A 19,903-nucleotide genomic window follows, 5' to 3' on the forward strand; every position below is an offset into this window, starting at 1 on the left:
TATATAGCAGCAGCATTCTAAACGCATTTACGTATGGCAGGAGGGACCCTATATGACCCCTAGCCCTACTATAGTCTAAACCTGCTGTTTTGTGGATCTGAGTCTTTGTGACTCTTATTTATTGATCGGTTCTGGATGTAAGCCTGGTTTCAAGGGCATAAAGAAATTATTTGATGCATGGTGGGGAACCACAGTTGCTTACTTACGTCTGTCGAAGATCTTAAAATTTGAACTCTATGTAAATATATACAAATAAGAATTATGCATCTCCCAGAGTAAAATGAGCCATAAATTACTTTTCTATGTTGCTGTCACTTACAGTAAGTAGAAGGAATCTGAAAGAACCGACAGGTTTTGGCCGAGCTAATCTCTCCTCATGGGGATTCTCAGGGTTCCATTTTTTTTCTAAAGCAATTAGTGAATGGCAGTAGCTCCATCCAACTGGCAAAAAAAGTGTGAAGCGAACAGGGGGGCCAGGCCAGAATCAGTGGCGTAGCTAAGGAGCTGTGGGCCCCGATGCAAGTTTTACAATGGGGCCCCCCCAAGCACTATATACATAACAATTGATACGGAACACCAAAACCTCCCAATGGCAACTACAGTGTCAGAGGTGCAAGAAGGGGATGGGGAACAGCTTGTTGATGATCCCTACTATTCAAAGTATCTATAGACGTGATTCTTATGAGCACAGGAGGAATAGAGAGCTAATACTGTAATTGAGGGAGGGCCCTTCGGGGCCCCTTTGGCCCAAGGGCCCCGATGCGGTGGCTACCTCTGCACCCCCTATTGCTACGCCCCTGGCCAGAATCTTTGTATAAAGAGGGACCTTGTAAAGTATCCTATACAATAAAACTTGTGTCCGGTCACTGTGTCCATGCTTTTTTGACAGCACACATGCATGGCACACGAACGTTACACACTACAGGAGGTCGAGGGCAGGAGGGCGGGCATGTGCACGCATGGTGGGCGGGCATGTGCAGTGGTCGGGCATGTGCACGCATGGGTATGCGTCTCGGCCGTTGCGTGTGTGCACGCACTGGCGATGGAAAAAGGGGTGGGGGGAGGGGAGGTTGTGAGGCCGAGGCCTAGCACCCATTATTGTAACGGGCCTAAGGTCTAGTAGAGAATAAATAAGAAGGCCATGCTGAGAATCACCTATGGAGAGATGGACTAGCCCAAACCCTGTCGGTAATGTGAGATTTCTACTACCTATTGTAATTGACAGCAACATAGGAGAACATTTATTTATGGCTGATTTTACGCTGAAAAAAAAAAAAAAAAAAACATACTTATTTGTATGTGTTAACATAGATTTTAATTTTTTTGCGACAGTGGTCCTTTAACCAGTTGAGGCCCATAGGCTTACACCCTTTAGTGACCAGGATATTTTTTACAATTCAGGGCTCTGCAGCTTTAAAAGCTCGCTGCAGGACCATACTACTTAGCACACAAATTAGTTTTGTCCCCTTTTCTTGCCACCAACAGAGCTTTCTGTTGGTGGCAACTGATTGCTGCTGCAACGTTTGTTTTTTTTATTTTGTTATTTAAGAAAAAAATGCTTTTTTTTAATTTTCCATACCCAGCATCCCTCTCTCCCCCTCAGAGAGCCAATCAGTGTGATCGGCTGTCATAGGCATCAGCCTGTGAGGAGCATCATCTTTTGGGCCAATCGAGGGGACAGCTCAGTGACAGATTGTGAAACTGCAATTTATTTACCTTGTACAACTAACAGTGTGCCGCAAAGATTGCTCCGTTACTTAAGCAGGGATGCGCACGCATCTGCACGTGCAATCCCCTGCAATACACTCCCCCAGGACTTTACGCCAGTCGGCGTTAGCCGGTCCTGGGGCAGCCACCTTGTGGCCGCAATCAGTGTTACAGGGTAGTAAGGTGGTTAAAGATGAATCATCTCAAATACCTTCTGTTTTAAGGCGGCAAATTACACTAAGCATTTTTTTTTTTTATATTTTATTTTTTTTTATTTATTTATTTTTTTGATTGGGAGGGCTTTTTGGTCTTTTAGGCCTGGAACACACTAGAGCAATTTTGTGAGCGTTTAACCACCCTAGCGTTCTGGACGAGCTGAGCTCGTCCAAGAAAAAGTTGCTGTTAGTGTTTCGGACGAGCTCAGCTCGTCCAGCACTTTCCCCACTCACCGCTGTGCAGCGCGTGATTTCGGCCGCCTTCTCTGTGCTGCTGCGGCTGCTGCGGGGCTCCCTCTCCCTCCTGCTGGGCGCTGATCGCCGGTCCCAGGCTCCCCCGATCCTCCGGTCCCAGGCTCCCCCGATCCTCCGGTCCCAGGCTCCCCTCTTCTCCGGAGATCCGGCAGTCAGGGAAGATGGCGTAGCCCAGCCACTTCCTCTGACGCCGGCTCCTGCGCCCCCTAGTGTCTGTTGCGGCGACAGCATCATTAGATTACATAGGGAAACAAACTCTATGTAATCCAATCATGCTACTATAATTCAAAAGTTGTTTGCACAAACACAAACACCTGTCAGCTCTCAATAAAAGCCCTGAACCGTTACTGCCTCTCCCTCTTTCAGAGTCCCCAGCGCCCACTGTTAGTCTGTTGTCAGCTATCATCTGTGATTTCTGTGCGATTTCTGTGCGATTACTGCTTTTTTCCAGCCTTAGCTTCGTTCATATTACTGTCAGATTACGTATTGCTTTCCGTCTTTTTCAAGACGCTGTGATCCCTGTGCGTTTGCTTTTGCTGTTTTTTTTTTGTCGCTGCCCGTGACCCCGTACCCTGCTTGGGGTCATGGCCTCGTCCTCCCGGAGGCATGTGCGTGACGAGAAGTTGCTGGATGTCCTCGAGGCAAGCGACAGCGAAGACGAGCTCCTAGAGGAATCGACAGACAGCGAGGTTCCCGGTAACCTGTCTTCGGAGGCGGAGACCAGTGATGAGGAAGCCGAGGAGCCAGTGACGGTCGCACGCACCTGGTGTGAGCTGGGGAGCCCCACTCAAGCTCCGCCACCCAGGTTCCCCTTCACAGGGGCACCCGGGCAGAAGATCGCGTGCGACGAGAGTCCGCTGTCCTTTCTGGAGCTCTTCCTGACTGATGACGTCATCCGCAAGATCGTTGAGGAGACGAATCGCTATGCAGCGCAACATCAGCAGGAATCTTCTCTACCCAGGTTCTCGCGGAGCAGGAAGTGGGAACCTGTGACCAGCAACGACATCTGGGTGTTCCTGGGGCTCGTCATCCTCCAGGGAGTTGTTGGTAAGTCGCTGCAGAAGTGGTACTGGACCACTAATAAGATCCTTAGTACGCCCTTCTTTGGATCTGTTATGTCCGAGCCACGGTACACCCTCATCATGAAGTATTTGCACTTCGGAAACAACGAGGAGTTTGATGAGGCCACCCATCCCGCACCCAAGCTGAAAAAAATTTGGGACATATACCAGATGATTGTTGCGAACTTCAAGGCTGTGTATGTTCCAGATCGCGACATCACGGTTGACGAAAGCCTCATGGCATATAAGGGGAGACTGAGCTGGGTGCAATTTATTGCATCAAAAAGGGCACGCTTTGGGGTGAAGTCATTTATGCTCTGTGAGGCCAAGTCCGGGTACATCTGGAACTCTGTAATTTACACGGGCAAAGGCACCAAATTTGCCCCTCAGTTCAGCCAGTTTGGGTGTGCCACCTCCTCTGTCCTAACCCTAATTGAGCTATTGCTGGATCAGGGGTACTGCCTGACGACAGACAATTTCTACAGCTCCCCTGAACCTTTTGATTACCTGGTCCAGCATAAAACCGATGCCTATGGTACCTTGAAGGCTAACCGTCGCAATCTGCCGCCGGCCTTTTCTGCCAGGAAGCTGAAAAAGGGGGAGGTCGTTGCCTGGCAGAAAGGCAAAATGATGGCTCTAAGGTGGAAGGACAAACGTGATGTATGTGTCCTCAGCACTATTCATAATGCCGAGACTGTCCGCACCACCAACAGGAGTAAACAGGAGGTGGATAAACCCAAAGCCATACTGGATTACAACAACACTATGGGGGGTGTGGACAGGGCTGATGGAGCCATGACCTTCTATCCGGCTGTCCGCAAGCAGCAGCGGAAATATTATAAAAAAAAAATTCCGCCACTTACTTGAGCAGTGCTTGTGGAATGGCTATGTGCTATACAAGAAAAGCTGAGTAAGGCCTGTACCCCACCATGACTTTGTCTGGCAGCTGACGGAAGCAATCTGCATGAAGTACCCCCCACTAGAGTCAACATCTAGACCGGGGCGCAGGGCATCATATGTCGTGAATCCGGCACGGCTTTCAGGGAGACACTTTGTGGAGTACTTGCCACCGACCCCACAGAAAGCAAACCCTACAAGAAGGTGCGTTGTTTGCTGCAATAAGAAGGACAAGGATGGCAAAAAGATGCGGAAGGAGACCCGCACTTACTGCCCAGATTGTGACGTGGCACTTTGCGCATTACCATGCTTCAAGATCTACCACACTAAAGAAGTGTTCTAAGGTACACTTGTACCCTGTATAAATTTTGTTTCTGCCTTCATTTATTTATTTCTGCATTGATTTATTTATTTCTGCATTTTCTTTATATTTCTGCATTGAGGAAAAATGCAAGGTATTTCAGTTTGTCATTAATAAATTTTATTTTATTTTTGACAAGAATTAGTGTTTGACACTTTTATTATACTCAGAATGTTTACTAAACTCTTGCTTGGCTCATTTTGGTAAGTTACAGGAAAAAAGGTGCTAGAAATTAAATGTACCGCTTTTTGCACAGAAATCCTTGGGAATCAGAACGCCGAGGTGGTTAAGGAGCGATTCAAACCGCTAGAGATTTCCCTAAACGCTCAGCTAATGTTAATGGATGGGCCAAATTCCACTGGAGAGATTGCAATTCCCAAAACTCAAAAAACGCAGGACATGCTGCATTTTTCGCGCTTAGGGTTAGCGGTTAGCGTTAGTGCTAAGTATATAAACGCTGGCCTAATCGCTGGTCAAAACCTACACAGAGCGATTTAGCTAGCGTTTTGCTTGTCTGAAATGCTACCCAGAAGGCCTTATAAAACAGTCTCCTACTTCCTGGTGACGTCTGCTGGATGGTCGGAAGTGCTACAGAGCTGCAGGCTGCATGCAGAGGAAGAATTTCGGAGAAATGCCTCGCAAAACGTGGTTTACCTCTGAGGATGTCATTGTAAAAGTGCAGCCCCATGAAGCGCTTTATAATAAAAGGTTTGAGGACTACAAAGTTAACCCGCAAGCCTAAAAACTATGTACTGAAATTACCAAAGAGCTGTATGAAGAGGCTGGCTTGACATGGAGTGTGCGGTCATCCAAGCTGCAGGAGAATAAAGGTGAGTTTATTAGTTCAACCTAGTATTTAAAGTGTTTTGCTGTATACATTTATCTTAAATCCTTTGGTTGAGTGTTGGGAACATCATCAATCGATAGCTTATGTGACATACTGTATAATGAAGCCTGGCTGCACAGATTATGAATTAAAATCATATTAATCGTCACGTACATTACCTACTAACCTGCAATATAATCAATAGGTTACAAATGTGTACTATTGTCAGAATTCTAGCGGCTTATTTTTTGCAGGAAAAGCTGTCATGTGTTTGTTTTAAGTTTTAATGTTCTATGCAAAATTTCATTGTAAACTGTAAAGTTAGAGTACTTTTTTTTTAATATATTGCTCTGAGACATCTCAGTATATTCCAGGCTGTGAAGTTTATACGATTTTTTTAACTTGTAAACGAAGATTGTTGACAACATGTACTTGCTACAAGGCCAGCAAGAAAAGATAAAATTTCCCAGCCAGAGAAAGTCAAAATATGAAAAGTATAAACATTACAATAAGTTTGAACATTGATAGCTGATAACATATGCTATGTTTTGGGAACAGGCCATATAAAATATAAAACAAAGAAGGGGTTTTCCCAATTAGTTAAAAATTATGAAATAGTGACATCTGTCAGTGGAATGATTACATTTATGTATTCATAAAGAAAGGCAAATTTATAGAACGTGATTTTATATTATTACATTTTAATGTGCAATTATATTTTATATGACTAATTGTTTTAAGAAGAATTATATAATAAGTTTTATATTTAAATAAGTATATTAGAAGCCCTATATGTTTCAATAAACCTTAAATTGCTGAAGACTCTCACAGGTCTGGTTACAGTATCAACCTGACCAATCTTCTGTCTGGGAAAAAACAGACACATTCCAAACTAATTAACAGAAGGACATATCAGAAATACGTCATGAATGACATTGTTTACTGTTTGGAAGTTCAATGTCTGGGTCAAAAAAAATCAACCAGCAGACAAGATGGCTGGTGACGTCCATTTTTAATTAACTGCATCAGAAATGACCTAATCAGAATTTATAAACAATATTATGATTTAGGTATTCAAAACATGATAAATTGCAGTATTTGTATAGCGCCTTTCTCCTGTCGGACTCAAAGCGCTTGCGAGGCAGCCACTAGAGCGCACTCAGTAGGCAGTAGCAGTGTTAGGGAGACTTGCCCAAGAAACTCCTTACTGAATAGGTGCTGACTTACTGAACAGGCAGAGCCGAGATTTGAACCCAGGTCTCCTGTGTCAGAGGCAGAGCCCTTAACCATTACACTATCCAGCCACTGCTGATAAAGCATTGACGCACAGAAGCTTTAGCCAATCAGAACCTGGGATTCAGGGAAATTCCAGATTAGGCAGCCATATTGTATCCAATCCCTATAAAAGTAGGAGCTGAAAGCTCATAGTTTGCAGAAGCCCAACAATCTCCTGAGAAGACACGAGCCAGAAGCTACCTTCCCACAAGTGGTTCTAGATGCTGAAGAGATGACAGAGAAGGAGTAATATGCGTAATATTCTGGTGAATTACTTTATACATTTTTCAGTATTAAGTTTTGTTAAGATGTTAGCAAGAAGTTTTTTTAGAAGTTATTTTTTTATGCTATTTCTTTAACCATTTCCGCCGCCCCGATGTGAAGCTCACGTCCGGGCGGCAGCTCTGCAGCGCTCCCGCGCTTGGGCACGGGCGCCCCCCCATTGTGTCCCCCGGTAGCCCTGGGATCAGTGAAAGGGAACATGGTTCCCAATCACCGATCCCTTTCCCCCGCAGAAAAATCGAAGCGCTCACCTGTGAGGCTTCAGTTCTTCTGCCTGGACAGATTTCTGCATCCCCCTTGTACTTCCGCTTAGCGAGAAGTACAAGTGGGGTAAACAAAAATGAAGGTGGCCATCTTGTGGCCAAATAGTAAAACTACAGCTACACATTTTTTACATTACAATTTACACAGATAACATTAAAAATGACCTGTTTATGTCCCACACCAAAATATTAACCAAATAAAAATTTTAAAATTTTAATAGAAAAAAAAAATTACAATTAAAAGAAAAAAAAAAAAAAAAAAAAAAAAAAAAAACACGACAAATAGTTACCTAAGGGTCTGAACTTTTTAAATATGCATTTGAAGGGGCTATACTACAAACATTTTTTAAATTATAAGCTTGTAAATAGTGATGGATGCAAAACGGAAACAATGCACCTTTATTTCCAAATAAAATATTGGCGCCATACATTGTGATAGGGACAAAATTTAAATGGTATAATAACCGAGACATACGGGCAAATAAAATACATAGGTTTTCATTATGGTAGCATGGAATATTTTAAAGCTATAATGGCCGAAAACTGAGAAAATGAATTTTTTCCATTTTTTTTTTTTATTAATCCTGTTAAAATGCATTTACGGTAAAGTGGCTCTTAGCAAAATTTACCACCCACAGAAAGCCTAATTAGTGGTGGAAACAAGATATAGATCTATAAATTGTGATAAGTAGTGATAAAGTTATTACCGAATGAATGGGAGGTGAAAATTGCTCCGATGCATAAGGTGAAAAATCCCCGCGGGCTGAAATGGCTAAAGGAGTCATAAGGCAAAAAAAAAAAAAATTGTTTCACTTACCTGGGGCTTCTACCAGCCCCATGCAGCGCATCCTGTGCCCTCGTAGTCACAGAGGCCCAGTGCACACCAAAACCGCTAGCAGATCGTCAAAACGGTAGCGGTTTTTGGAGCAGAGAGACGATATTTGGCCAGGTGCACACAGAGCGGATTTTGTATGCGATCCGCCGGCCGCATCAGCCAGTGAAAAACGCTTGGCTATTGTATTTCAATGTGTGGTGCACACCGGTGGTTTGAGGTTTTTAGCAAACCGCAAACGTGCAGCAGGAGGCACGTTTGCGGTTTGCTAAAAACCTCAAACCGCCGGTGTGCACTAGCCCATTGAAATACATTAGCCAAGCGGATTTGCAGGTGGATGCGGCCAACGGATCGCATCCAAATCCGCTCAGTGTGCCCCAGGCCTTACTGCTGCTCTGGTCCCCCTCTGTCAGCTAGTTTAGTTTTTGCCAACCTCGGTGTCGGCGGGCCACATTGCGTACATTTTTACGCATTCCCGCTGGTGCGGGAACATTAACACATACATTTTTATGCGTGAGTGGTTCCACGCGCAAATTTTTACGCGTAGAACCGCTAACGCGTAAAAATGTATGTGTTAATGTTCCTGCACTGGCGGTAATGCGTAAAAATGTTCGCAATGCGGCCCGCTGACCCAGAGGTGGGCAAAAAACTAAACTAGCTGACGGAGGGGGACCAGAGCAGCAGTAAGTGACTACGAGGTCACAGGATGGCTGCATGGGGCTAATAGAAGTGAAACTTTTTTTTTTGCCCGATGTCTCCTTTATGAAGATTACTACAAGTTTTACACAGCTACTAGATATGCAGCACACAGCTATTGATACAAATGAAACTACTTTTGATCGTATACTCTATAACACAACTATTATATTCTTTTTTGAATGTACTTAGAAGATTGATGATTGCTTGCAGGGGCGTTTCTAGGATCCTTGGAGATTGGGGGCACCGGTGGGCACTAGGTGGGGGGGTACATACGGCGTGGTGTAAGCTACGGATAACGGGCCGGCCCATCGAAATATTGGATGGAGCCCCCTGTCCTTGATTTAGATAATTTACAATCAGTATAGGCATAGATCAAAGATGTATACGCACATACAATTTTGATTGGTCAACCACTGACCAATTTTACCACCCCCGTGCAGTAAGTGGGCCAACAGACGATGAATTTGATGAACAGAGCTAAAATTGGCTAATCAAAATTGTATGTGCGTACCAGGCTTTACAGCTAATACTGTACATACTGAAAGAAGCAGGGATCAGCATACAATACAGCTGATTTACAATCAGTAAAAGCACAGAGTAACACCTTACACTGTACACACTGGAGGTAAATCAGCACACAGTGCCGGCACTAGAGAACAGCGTATACTGTACATAATATAGGCAGCAGAATTCAGCACACTGCAGCTAGCGCGCCGAAAAATATGAGGGTCACGTTGTGCGGCGCGCTTGGCGTGCTGCACCAAAAAATGGGTGGGCCATGGACCAGAATGTGGGTGTGGTAACGGGTGGAGACAAATTTACATGAACCTAGCAATGGTGGGACATTAGATTAGGACAGTGGTGGCGAACCTTTTGGAGGCAGAGTGCCCAAACTGCAACCCAAAAGTCACTTATCTATCGCAAAGTAGCAATAGCAATTTAAACTAAATACTGTACAAACATTTTAACTTATACATGAACATTATGGAAAATCCAAGTTGAAAATAAACTGTGAAGATAAACAATTTCATCCATCCTACTCATGAAAAATGTATTACATTTTTTAGAACCTCCCAGTTTTATTTTCGGTTTTAAAAAGCTAAAAAAAGTAGGTTTAATGCTATTGTCTCATATGATGAGGATTCAGCTTCTCCCATAGTCTAGCAGTTAGCAATCATAAAGCCCCCCATCAAGACAAATTCTGCAATCGTGAGGCCCCTATCAAGACAAATTCAGCAATCGTGAGGCCCCCAACAAGAAAAATTCAGCAATCGTGAGCCAGCTAGGTCACGAGCAACAGGGACCACCAGCAGAGGCGTATCTAGAGGGGTGCAGGCATGGCTCCTGCCATAGGCGCCACAGCACCATGGGCGCCATTCCTGTCCTTGTGCTGCGCCCCATGCCTGTCCCTGTGACTCAGATTTCAGATCAAATTAATTCTGTTATCTGGGAAACATGGCTACTTAGTTTATGTATGTAGGGTGCACTTAGCTTAGTGTTAGAAAAAGAGAGGACAAAGATGAAATAAGAAGAGTTACTTCAGCAATATCCCGAGCCAAAAAACATAGGCAACCATAACACATGTACGCTAGAACGGATGCTGCTTTTAGATGGGAGGGGGCTCTGACGGGGGGCCGGGGGGGGGGGGGGGGGAGGGCGCAATTTTAGTGTTTGCCATAGGCTCTATATTACCCAGATACGCCCCTGACCACCAGTTAGGAAATGACAGGGACCCCCATTTTCAGGTAGTGAGTGACAGGGACCCCCATTTAGGTAGTGAGTGACAGGTACCCCCAGGTTAGGACGTGACAGGGACGCCCAGCTAGATAGTGACAGTAGGCCTACTGGCCGCCGCTTCCCCCCCTCACCTCTCGCAGCATCAGACCTCGATCAGCGGGCGACCCAACCAAATAGAGCAGGCGCTGGGCACACCACGCTGTATATGCGGAAGTGATGTCACTTCCACATATCAGCGGTGTCCGCAAGGTCCTAGCGCCCACTCTATCTGGTCGCCCGCTGATCGAGGTCTGACGCTCTGGCAGCGGGGACAGCGGTGGCCAGGAGGGGGCAGCGGGCACCCCTGGGGAACAGATCGGGGCACCTCAGGACAGATTGGGGGCACGTGCCCCCCAAAATAGGGCTAGCGGCGCCCCTGATTGCTTGGCTATAAAGCCTTGATGAGATGGAATATTGTTAGAAGGAAACACTACTTGGAACTGTTCATATTTTCTATATATGCTGTATGATAAGCAAATACAAATTTTTATATAAAATCATATACTGAGTGCTCTGATTCATGTCAAGGTATACCGTCAATCTATAATTACTGTTATAGAGGGTTTAGCCCCCGCTATGCCGGATTTATGATAGCAACGCTTTAAAGGCTGGTCCTTTACTGAGTTAGCAATCATGAAAAAGGCAAGAGCCGCTCAGGTTTTTGACACTATGTATATTTTACAGTGAAAGAAGTAAAAAAAATAGATGGAAAAATATTAAGGACAACTTTCGAAGGGAGCTCTTGGAAGAAGTAAAGGAGAGCAAAAATGGCTCTGGGTCATCTACTTGGACCAAATAGGTTTACACTGCGCAACTTGCTTTCCTCAGACGGAGTGTGGACCTGGAGCTTAAGTAAACTTTTTATGTGGATTTGTAACATACAAGTTTTTTGTTCTCATCCACAACACATGCATATATGTACACATATGTAATGTTTACACTTGAAATATTGACCAAGCTTTGTCCTTCCATAGGACACAAGATAATATTCCTGCTGATGTGACGAAGCTGATGATTAAAATGGCATGGACAATACTTCTGCACCTTTATTATCAGTATCAGACACACAAAGTGATGACACCTCAAACACTAGTAGTGGCACAATACTGTCTCCTTCACATTCAAGTAGTAGTGTCCCATTAGTGTCTCCTTCACAGGCAATTACATCTGCCAAAAACCTGCAAAATGTAACAGGAAGAGGAAGGTGCAGAGCAGGACTTAGTACACCAATCTCAAAACTGGTTTGTCCTGTACTAAGTTCCATGCAGGAAGCAGTTGGTGTATTACATTACGCTAGATGTGATCATTATAATTTTGCTGTCAGTCTAGTACCCTATATAAGGAAAGTTCCTGAAAAGAAAATCTTAGACCTTCGACAGGGTATTATTGATCTCATAAAAAAAACAAAAAATTATAAATATATATATATATATATATATATATATATATATATATATATATATATATATATATATATATATATATATATATATATATATATATATATATATATATATATATATATATATATATATATATATATATATATATATTTATTTATCACCTCCCACCCATCTAATACAGTGGACCAATCACTCAGTGAAAGCTCTTCTTCCAGCACACCTTCACAATCACCTCCAGTGCCTATTCAGCCATATCCCAAACCCCCACCCTATGGGCACTTGCAATACAATCAGTGACAGGGTTACTACGCAAGTGAACAGGATGCAGCATACCACAATTACCCATATAGGCCTCCAAGTCACATTGGCTATTACCCCCCTTACCAACCTCCTTATAATGTTAATCAGCAAACTCAAGAGCCTGTTATGTACACTGATCTTACACAAACAAGGCCACAACAAGTAACTGAGAATACTGCCTCCAGCAAAAGCTCATTTGTGGACCTGCTCAGATGAGATGATGCCCAATTATTAGTTAGAGTTTGGCACCAATATGCAAGTTAAAGAGGAACTCCAGTGAAAATAATGTAGTAAAAAAAGTGCTTCATTTTTTACCATAATTATGTATAAATGATTTAGTCAGTGTTTGCTCATTGTAAAATCTTTCCTCTCCCCGATTCACATTCTGACATGTATTACATGGTGACATTGTTACTGTGGGCAGGTTATTTAGCTGTTTCTAGCTGCTCTGTCTGTTAGACAGCTAATAACAGCTATTTCCTGTCTCTGAACATTGTTACATTGTGGCAGTTTGCCAGCAGTACCGCGGTATTCAGAGCCTCTTGTGGGAGGGGTTTCAGCACAAAATCAGTCACACAGCGCCCCCTGATGGTCTGTTTGTGAAAATCATTGTCTTTCTCATGTAAAATGGGGTATCAGCTACTGATTGGGAAAAAGTTCAATTCTTGGTTGGAGTTTCTCTTTAAACTAAGGTTTGTTAGGCACAACCTGAGATCCCATTACAGTTCTTTTGAGCCAAAAAAATTATAACCTGTAAGATTAAAAACCTCTATGGAAAAAAAAAGTAACATTTAAAATACATACAAAAAAAAAAAAAAAGTATGTTTCTCGCAGAGTAAAATGAGCCATAAATGACTTTGCTCCTATGTTGCTGTCACTTACAGTAAGCAGTAGAAATCTGACAGACCCGACAGGGTTTTGGAGTAGTCTATCTCTTCATGGGGTATTCTCTACAAGGCTTTTATTGTTTCTAAAGAGCCAATCCCTGAAAAAAAGATTTATATAAAGATGCAGACTGCTCCCCTACCTGTTTGCACACTTTTTGGCAGTTGTGCAGAGCAACTGCCATTCACTAAGGAGATGGAGATTGACTAGTGCAAAACCTGCTGGTTGTGTCAGATTTCTACTACTTACTGTAAGTGACAGCAACATAGGGGAAAAATGATTGATGTCTCATTCTACTCTGGAAGAAACATACTTATTTGTATGTGTTTACGTTATGTTAAATTTGTGTTGTTGAACATTGAACAATTTTACGTTTATAAAACTACTATGTGAGTACATATGTACACACAATACATCACTCCAAAAATAATGTGTGCTTCATACAGATACAAAGTTGTATTTGAGGTTGTTTTTCTCCAATCAATAAAAAAAAGTGTCAAACAAAAAAGAAAATAAAAGTTCAGTAAACTACCACTATTGTTTCTGTGTGACTACTTTATTATTATTATTATTATAATTATTTATTTTGTGAAGTATGTGATGCTGCCACTCATACAGGTGTGTAATCCTACACATTGGCTAAATTTGGTAAAAAAAAATAAAAAAATTGAATTAACCAAATTGCAAATCGCTAATCGCTATCGCTCACAAAACGCTATGCACTTTTAGCAAAATGCTCACCAAAACGCCAGAAAACACTGATGAAATTGCTAACAAAACACTCACAGAAAACGCTAGCGATTGCGTTTTATAGTGGGTTCCAGGCCTTAGTGGTTTTGGGACACCTAAAGCTGCTTGGGTATTCTGTTCGTCAGACATAACTGGAAATCCTATAGGCGGGACCTGCTAAATAGTGACTTAAAGAGGAACTCCAGTGAAAATAATGTAATAAAAAAAAGTGCTTCATTTTTACAATAATTATGTATACATGATTTAGTCAGTGTTTGCTCATTGTAAAATCTTTCCTCTCCCAGATTCACATTCTGACTTGTATTACATGGTGACATTGTTACTGTGGGCAGATTATGGAGCTGTTTCTAGCTGGTCTGGCTTTAACAGACAGCTATTTCCTGTCTGAACATTGTTACATTGTGACAGTTTGCCCAGAGTACCGTACGGTACCAGAGCCTCTTGTGGGAGGGGTTTCAGCACAAAATCAGTCATACAGCGCCCCCTGATGGTCTGTTTGTGAAAATCATTATTTTTCTCATGTAAAAGTGGGTATCAGCTACTGATTGGGATAAAGTTCAATTCTTGGTCGGAGTTTCTCTTTAACAGCAGAATTACAAGTGTAAGCAGCAGGAGAACAGTATTTGGGGGGGGGGGGGGGGACAAAGTAGGGGTTGGTGCGCATGACAAATTGCATAGAAATAGTCCCACAACATGTAACTTAAGTGTAAAAGCAACAGCAGCTTTCAGAGGCTGTTGGAAGAAAGGCCTGGTGCACACCAAAAACCGCTAGCAGATCCCCAAAAATGCTAGCAGATTTTGAAACGCTTTTTGTTATTTTTCTGTAGCGTTTCACCTAGCATTTTGCAGTTTTGGGAAGCTTTTTGGTGTAGTAGATTTCATATATTGTTACAGTAAAGCTGTTACTGAACAGCTTCTGTATCAAAAACGCCTGCAAAACCGCTCTGAACTGCCGTTTTTCAGAGCGGTTTGCGGTTTTCTTATACTTTACATTGGAGGCAGAAACGCTTCCGCAATCCAAAATATGCAGCAGCCCGGGTGTATGAGTTTCTGCAAAACGCCTCCCGCTCTGGTGTGCACCACCCCATTGAAATATATTACCCTAGCGTTTCCACATCCGCAAACGGATCTGAAAACGATGCCGAACCGCTCTGGTGTGCACTAGGCCAAAGAGAGCATTTTTGTTTTTTTGATAAAACGTTTCTCTGTGCATAGTTGAGTACACTGAAATAGCATCCCATAATATGTGAAATAAGCATAAAAGCAAGGAGGATTATAAGGTTGTACAAGAGAAATAAAGGTGACTGCACATACTATACTATAAACATCTTTGTGCCATGGGAAGGAGGAGGGGGGGGGGGGGGGGGGGGGGAGACATCACATTTTTGCAGGGAGATCCCACGTTTTGTAGTTATGCAGCAGCATATCAAAAGGCAAATTATGCCAATTTGACTATTGGTTTAGCTTTATGACAATACCTGATTAATTCTAGTAGCACTGATAAAAGGTAGAGAACTTACTGACAAAATGTCCCCTTCCAATAGATAGTCGTCTTGAATTCTTGCTGAAAATAAAAGTATTTCATCAGTAGTGATTTTTTTCACACTCCCTTCTGCTTCCAGTATTCCAGGTTTAGTGACCTCCGGAAAAGAACTGAAATATGGCTTACCTTGGTTAATTATAATTATGTCATCCACAGATCCTATGGGCTCAGCTGCTTTGGAAATTGTACATATTAGCCTGAAAGCAAAACACACAAAAAACACCTTTCTGTGACAAAGTGACCTGTAGCGAGAGGCACCATATTTACTTCATTTTAAATCATACCTGGCTGTCTTGCTGATTATCTGCCTAATATGTTAAAGGACAACTGTAGGGAGAAGAATATAGAGGCTGCCATATTTATTTCCTTTTAACCACCCTGGCGTTCTATTAAGATCGCCAGGGCGGCTGCGGGAGGGTTTTTTTTAAATTAAAAAAAAACTATTTCATGCAGCCAACTGAAAGTTGGCTGCATGAAAGCCCACTAGAGGGCGCTCCGGAGGCGTTCTTCCGATCGCCTCCGGCGCCCAGAATAAACAAGGAAGGCCGCAATGAGCGGCCTTCCTTGTTTTGTTTAGATCGTCGCCATAGCGACGAGCGGAGTGACGTCATGGACGTCAGCCGACGTCCTGACGTCAGCCGCCTCCGATCCAGCCCTTAGCGCTGGCCGGAACTTTTTGTTCCGGCTACGCTGGGCTCAGGCGGCTGGGGGGACCCTCTTTCGCCGCTGCTCGCGGCGATCGGGCAGCACACGCGGCTGGCAAAGTGCCGGCTGCGTGTGCTGCTCTTTATTTGAACAAAATCGGCCCAGCAGGGCCTGAGCGGCAGCCATCGGCGGTGATGGACGAGCTGAGCTCGTCCATACCGCTAAGATGGTTAAACAATACCAGCTGCCTGGCAGTCCTACTGATTAGTGATCTATTTGGCTGCAGTTGATTCCCTAATCAAACCAGGGACGGTGCAGTGTCTGGAGACAGAATATAGACACCAGAATATCTGCAAACATCCTGCAGCTCACAGCACTGCCCCCTTTCTTTCCCTGCTATTGTTGACTTTGGATGGAGCAGCAGCGTGTACAGAGCATGGAGCAGCAGCGTGTGTACAGAGCATGGAGCAGCAGCGTGAATACTTTACTTTCCCCTTCATTAGCAATGTCGGCTGTCATTATCTGTATCCAAACTGCTCCTTATTGACCCCTTTGTCGATCGGGAGCAAATCGGACATTTAGGAAATGATTGTCAGATCCTGTTGGACGGAAAACTGCATTATGTGTACCCAGCAGGATATCCTACCATATTATCATAATGACCTCTGCGTAGCTGAGGAGACCTTTCAGAAATCCCTCCCCGCCCCCCCCCCCCCCCCCCCCCCCCCTGAAAATCCTGGGTTTGCCCCTGTTCAAGGTCTACGGCTAAAAGGATTAGATAGAGGCAGAGGGATCAGCAGGATAGCCAGGCAACTGGTAATGCTTATAAGGAAATTAATATGGCATCCCTCTCACGTCAGTTGTCCTTTAAAGGACACCCGAGGTGAAAATAAACTAATCAAATTAACAATTGTATCCATCTTCCTTCTCCTAAAAATGACTTTTTAAGATACTCCAGTTTTAATTCTACTTTTTATGTTTTAACTGTTTAATTGTTTTTTCTCAATGACACATTCCTTGAAGTATGCCAGAGCTAAAAATCTATGAACTATTGACCCTTTTTATCTCTTTCCTGCTCTCAGAAGCCATTTTCTGCTAAGAAAGTGTTTTATAGTTGGAATTTTTCATCAGTGAGGGTCACACTGTAGTCACCTCCTGTCTGAGTCTGCTATTTACATACCTGATATTTAACTCTTTCAGGCAGAGAAAGAAAAAAAAGGAACACAGCATAGTTACTTGTGTGCTAGGCACTGTAGATACCTATGTATATCTCATCACGTCACGCATCACCTCAGGCATCCTTTAAAGGAGTTATCAGGCAAAAGTTACAAAATGAGGTTTACTCACCTGGGGCTTTCTCCAGTCCCTTGCAGCCAACTGTCCCACGGCGACCGCTCTGTTCTCCGCCGCCGTCCTGGGCTCCCCGCATGGTGCAGAGGCCGACCGCGGGATCAGCCTTACTGCGCGTGCGCAAAGCGCCGCTGTCATTCATCGGCACGTGGACCACGTGGTGGTGTTGATGGACAGCGGCACTTCGCACAGGCGCAGTAAGGCCAACCCTGCGGTTGGCCTCTGCACTTGCAGGGAGCCTGGGACAGCAGCGGAGAGCGGAACGGTCGGCGTGGGACAGTTGGCTGCAAGGGGCTGGAGAAAGCCCCAAGTGAGTAAACCTCATTTTGTAACTTTTGCCTGATAACCCCTAAACCATTGACCCACAACAAGTATGCAGATCAGATGCTTTAACGAAAGTTTCATCACACTGGCTAAATGCTTTTTTTCAGGTAGGTTATTCACATTCTACCAAAGGCAGATAGAGCAGACGGACATAAAGATAATTATAAAAAGGGGTTGATTATCCAATAATAACTTTGCAAAATGGATCCCTTTATCGATCGAAAGAGATCAGACATGCTGTAAATAAAAGTCAGATTCCTGTTGATTGGACCGGAAGTTGCAGTGGTGGTTTAAAATAGTCCTATTAGATCTGAAGACAGACAAAGGAGAGATTTTGTGGTGATCAATTTTCTAGTTAACCTCCTTGCCGGTCTAATTAATCCGGCAAGGAGGCAGCGCTTTTTAAAAAAAAAAAAAAATTTTTAAATCATGTAGCGAGCCCAGGGCTCGCTACATGATAGCCGCTGAGCGGCGGCATCCCCCATACCCACTCCGATCGCCTTTGGCGATCAGAGTAAGCAGATAATCCCGTTCAGAACGGGGATTTCCTGCAGGGCTTTCCCGGTCGCCATGGCGACATGACGTCATGGACGTCGGGATGTCACAGGGAATCCCGATCCGCCCCTCAGCGCTGCCTGGCACTGATTGGCCAGACTGCGCAGGGGTCTGGGGCGGGGGCGGCTCGGCACGACGGGTAGCGGCGAATCGGTGGCAATCGCGTATTACACGCAGCTAGCAAAGTGCTAGCTGCGTGTAGGATAAAAAAAAAAAAATATGCAAATCGGCCCAGCGGGGCCTGAGAAATCCTCCTGCGCAGGTTACCCCGAGCTGAGCTCGGGATAACCGGCAAGAAGGTTAAAACAGGAACTCCTTATGGTCAGAATAGGAATTATGGCCATAGCTGCACAGGGAGTAACTTTGGCGCCGTCAGAAGACGGAGCTGAAGTTACTTTTAAAGCACTGTAATTCGGCCTCTAGCAACAGCTGGAACCCTAATTACATCCAGGGCTGCTCAAATCCGGAATCGGTAGACATCCGGAGAGCTCTATCCAGATATCTCCCAGTAAACCTGTGCGGGGGGTGTCATTCTTACCTGTCTGACGTCTTCTTCGTCCGTCCCTCGGCGCCTCCCACGATGCGCTCCAAGCGGCGGTCACGTGATTACAAACACTTCCTCCTTCCGGGTTGAAGGAGGAAGTGTTTGTAATCATGTGACGCACGTGGAGTGCATCGTGGGAGGCGCCGAGGGACGGACGAAGAAGACGTCAGACAGGTAAGAATGACACCCCCCGCACAGGTTTACTGGGAGATATCCGGATAGCAACTATCCGGGTATTTCCCGGTTCCGGATTTCAGCAGCCCTAATTACATCATTCCCGACCATCCACATGGACCTGGGAATAGTAATTAACACCGTTGGGGCTTGTGCGGGAGCAGGGTAAGCCATATATATCGGCTGTATCTTGCGCTGAAGTCTTCCGGCTGCTATTTCTTTTGCATGCCCTTGGGGTATGATGCAAACATGATTCTTAAAGTGAACCAGGTTGAGATATTTATCCCTGTGATTCCAATTCTGCGTTTTAATATTTTTTTGCATCTGATTTATTTTTTTGCATTCCGATTTTTCCATGCATACCAATTACATTATTTTACATGAAATTGTATGTAATAAACGTCACATTCGGATGCAGCATGCATGTGGTTGAGGCGTACACAGGAGCAGCTGACAGGCTGAATTTGATTGGTCCTTTTCTGAGTTGCATAAATGAACATAAAATTAAACTTTGCATCAACTCAGAAGAATTATCCCTAGTGGCAACTTACATAATCTCCCAGCCTAGACCTGCTTCAATAAACTACCTGCTAATGGTGGGTGCTGCAAATCAGTTTTCTAGTCAATTGGCCTTTTAAAGTCATTATTAAATGAAGAAGAGGTGAGGTAAATATGGTTTATAAAAATAGTAATCAGCTAAACTCATTCAATTAGAGTGATTGCCCAAATATTAGCTGATAGTAAGGCCTCTTTTCCACAAACTGTTTACAGGCAGTGAAATGCCTCTCAAACTCTGGCAACTGCCCGCTGCTGCCTGGCAACTGCCCGCTGCTGCCTGGCAACTGCCCGCTGCTGCCTGGCAACTGCCCGCTGCTGCCTGGCAACAACTGCTGCTGCCTGGCAACAACTGCTGCTGCCTGGCAACAACTGCTGCTGCCTGGCAACAACTGCTGAGCACACAGCTCAACGCGTACGTTAAAA

The 19,903-nt window shown here is 44.1% G+C and overlaps 1 protein-coding gene across 1 annotated transcript in view; it reads right to left on the reverse strand.

Annotated features, from left to right (window-relative positions):
* Positions 1-15,522, reverse strand: part of ASTL (astacin like metalloendopeptidase) — a 106,264-nt gene extending 90,742 nt beyond the window's left edge. The window contains exons 1-2 of the mRNA XM_068274840.1: positions 15,457-15,522; positions 15,308-15,351 (exon numbers count right to left, since the gene is read on the reverse strand). The gene's annotated coding sequence lies outside the window, so the exon portion shown is untranslated. The remainder of the gene's footprint in view (positions 1-15,307; positions 15,352-15,456) is intronic.
* Positions 15,523-19,903: the final 4,381 nt, after the last annotated feature.

Source organism: Hyperolius riggenbachi, chromosome 3 (genome assembly GCF_040937935.1).
Source record: "Hyperolius riggenbachi isolate aHypRig1 chromosome 3, aHypRig1.pri, whole genome shotgun sequence".
Lineage (NCBI taxonomy): Eukaryota > Metazoa > Chordata > Amphibia > Anura > Hyperoliidae > Hyperolius > Hyperolius riggenbachi.